Here is a 3,934-nt window from a genome sequence, read left to right as displayed (position 1 = left end):
TAAGCCATGAAATTAATGTTGAAACTGCTTTTGCTGTCCTACATCATCTTTCACTGCAAAGAATTAGTTAGTCTTGGACAGAGGCATAATATGGAGGCGTGAGAGAGGGAGAACTTGGAATGGAAGGTTTATGGGGACAGAGGATCTGAAAAGTTGTAGAGCTTTCCAGACAATGGCACTCATACCTTTTCTTTGTTTTTAGGTCCCACTTTGATGAACGATTTTCTGTGTTTATACTATTGCAGAACATGTAGATTTATCACTCATATGTCACAGTGTATGTAGCTGGTTTCATGAATTATTATGTTTTATGCTTATATCAGGTAGAATGATGGCATCCTCAGAGACCCAGGGTTTTCTGCCTCCCATCCCACCATTCTTAATATATTGCTTTGTCCTCAGGCTGGCCACTCCCATTATGAGATGGCCACTAAAGTCATGATGCACCATGACTGGACTGGGTTCAAGGTAGGAAGAAAGGGGGTGTGGGGTTGGAGCTGGAGCAGCTGTGTGTGTCTCCTTTTATCAGGAAAGCAAATACTGTACTTTCTTAGAGGTACCCCACCCACACACTGCAAGCCAATTTCTGCTGAGGCTCATTGACCAGAGGGGTCTGAGGATCAACCCTAACAGCAGGGGAGGCTGGGAAAATTGGTAACAGGATTATCTTAAGTGAAACCAGCCATGATTCATGGTCTCAGGCTGGGTTCATTGTTGCTCTGAACAAAATTGGGATTCTGTTAGCAAAGAGCAGAGAAACAGATATTGGATAAGCATTTTTAGTGTCTGTACCACCATTCCATCACATTCGGACAGTTGGTAACTTTTCCTCTTTCTTTTATGTAGAGAGATGGGGGCCCTGTATTTAGGAGCTCCACAGTGATATAGGAAATTATCTTCTCCCACCAGGGCTCCTCTCCCAATAAGCTGCAAATCATTGATTGAGCTAAGATCCGAATCCAGAGTTCCAGCTCTTAGCCACTGCCCAACCCATCCTGAAATCCTCCTGGGACATAAGCCAAATAAGTCAGGATCCGTGCATTTAGGGCACCCGTGGCTTAAAGGGCCTGCTTTGGTTCTGCGTGCCCTGTGAGGAGGTAGCTCTGCCCAGGACGGCCTTCAGTGATTTCTACCCTGGACATCAACCAGCAACCAGACCTCCTGGGTCGCATTCCTTTATGTACCAGCCATGTGAACGCGGGCAGGTGACTTAGCCTCTCTGAGCCTCGGACACTACATCTGTAAAAGACAAGTAGTTGTAGTTTCTTTACTCACAGAAGTAAGTGAGATATTAAAGTGCATCACATAACTAGAAAATCTAAAACTATTCTACAATAAAAAAGTGTGTTTAAAATGTAAAAAACAAAACAAAAGGACTAGCAAGCAGTCAACACATGCCAGCTATTATTGTTATTGCTTCTGTTGCTACTACACTGGCCTGGCAGGGGTCTCTTTGGTCACTTCTTTGTGGTCCCATCTCCCTCCTGGCCCAGGTCTCTCCATCCTATTCAGTATGAGGTTCCTCTACTAGAGAGGCTAGGCTCTGGTCTCAGGGGTGGCTCAGTCTCTCTGCTTTTGTTCTAAACTTGGAGGGCAGCCAGGCCTGGGGAACAGAATCTTGGTTTCTGAAGGCATCCCAGCCACGCTCTGACCTTTCCATCTTCTTTTTTTACCCTGTCTGCCCTTCTTCAGAATCCCAGTTTTTTTTACTGATTGAGGGACAGGCCCCTGAATGGTGCATCCCCACCGTGGTCCTGCCAGCTGCCCCAGGCCCACTGAAAAGGCTCCTCCCCATGGAGTCCTTGAGAAGCCCGACCCTCTGTTTTATAATGGGGAATGATTGGATACCTGCAGGGAAGGAGCATCCAGGATGCTTCTCCCTGGGCCTCTCTGCTTCTCTGTGTATTGGGAGACTTCCATGAAGGTAAAGGGTGAGCTTGGAGCTCCTGACTCTTCCTTGAGAACTACCTAAAGAGACTGGAGTCCCCATGTGCCTGCCAGAGGAAGCATTACCCATGGAAGTCCAGTTGTGTCCCTTCTGAACTTCCTTGGGGCAAGTCTGTCCTTCCTGGTACTGGCTGTCCGTCAGAGGTGCCAAGCTCCTGTCATCCTCTCTCCATGAGCTCACTCTGCCCTGAAACTTTCCCCATTTCTTTACTGCTGTCTCATGCTTTAGGTCTCAGCTTAANACTGGAGTCCCCATGTGCCTGCCAGAGGAAGCATTACCCATGGAAGTCCAGTTGTGTCCCTCCTGAACTTCCTTGGGGCAAGTCTGTCCTTCCTGGTACTGGCTGTCCCTCAGAGGTGCCAAGCTCCTGTCATCCTCTCTCCATGAGCTCGCTCTGCCCTGAAACTTTCCCCATTTCTTTACTGCTGTCTCATGCTTTAGGTCTCAGCTTAAAACCACTTCCTTGATCACTGACTCCCAATCACAACTCACCTGGTAACTTCCTGCACTTTCTGTTCTTGGCACCTGTTGTAGCTGTGCTCATATGTTTATTTGTATGGATAGTTTACTAGGGTCTGTCTTCCCACTAGATCATAAAACCCAAGTGGGCAGGGACCTTGTCATATTCTCCACTGTAGTTCAGCACCTGGTACAGGGCCAGCCACAGTGTAAAGGAGATACTAGCTCTCCTATGATGACAACTGTGCTACTGCTAGCAAACACATGCAGAGCACTTGCTAGGCACCAGGCACTGGTTTGGGTCCTCTATATAGATTAACTCATAAAAATTAAACTCATAATTCCTCATAGCAGCCCAATCATCTCTATTATACAGAGGAGGAAACAGAAACAGCAGGAGGTTGTCACCTCCTGTTCAAGGTTATACAGTTCATAAGCATCAGAGCTGAGCTATGGACCTAGACAGTCTGGCTCCAGAATTTGTATGCTTAACCATCAGACCATACAGTCTGTCATAGTAGGTTCTCTCTCTCTCTCTCTCTATATATATATATATATGTATGAGGGTACTTCACAAAGTTCATGAAAGGATTTGTACTATTTTCTAATTCCTGTTTTTGTGGACTTTTTGAAGTACCCTCATATATATACATACATACATACATACATACATACACACACATACATACATACATATATGTATATGCACATATTTTGGTAAACTTGAGCTACTTTCTCAATTATCTTATAACAATAGTTAATACAGTTCTTGGCAAGCAGAAGAGGCTTTTTAAGTTTCAAATATGTCTAGATCTCATGCAAAATGGTTGATTGATTAATCAAATAAAATATGACACATACTATAAGAATACAATAAAATGGGAGCTACTTATAAGATTAAGTTAGGAATTATCTCTACTTATAAAATGCTAGCTTATGAATTATGATTCTGTTGGGCTTTAATTTGAACAAACCCACAATCTCAGAAACATCAGCAATTAAACTAAAGAGAGAGAGACAATGTTGTCACTTAGAATAGCACCAGGAGCATCTCCAGCTGTGGTTCTGGACCTTCAGGAGGAGGCTTCCTGGAAAGTCACGTGGGATCGCATGGATTCTGACTCATCGTAGGTAACTGCCTTCCAGGGTACAGAGGGATCTCTCCCAGCTCTCCTGCCCTGCTCTCAGCCTTTGGCATGGCCAGTCTGTTCAATAGGAGTCCTGTGGAATAGATTTGAAGAGTTGGTACCAACTTGCTTTATGGTTGAGGCTTCTTGGGATTCTTGTGTAACCCTGGTCCACATGTATCCATTGGAAATTTGAAAAAAAAGTCAGATGTTTGTCTTCTTACCCTCATCTTGCTGGCTTGCTTACCCTGCCATGGCGCCCCCTGAGAATAAAACAGCCACAGGACTCTTCTCTCCTAGAAAGGGCTCATCAATTTGTGGAATTTAATTAATTTGGGTATTAATTTAGGTATTTTGTATCCCTAGATCTCTGGGTTTTTTTTAAACTATGTTTTTTTTT

This window comes from Galeopterus variegatus, unplaced genomic scaffold, assembly GCF_000696425.1.
Source record: "Galeopterus variegatus unplaced genomic scaffold, G_variegatus-3.0.2 Scaffold1656, whole genome shotgun sequence".
In the NCBI taxonomy this organism is placed as follows: domain Eukaryota; kingdom Metazoa; phylum Chordata; class Mammalia; order Dermoptera; family Cynocephalidae; genus Galeopterus; species Galeopterus variegatus.
Note: the sequence above shows the minus strand (reverse complement) of the source record.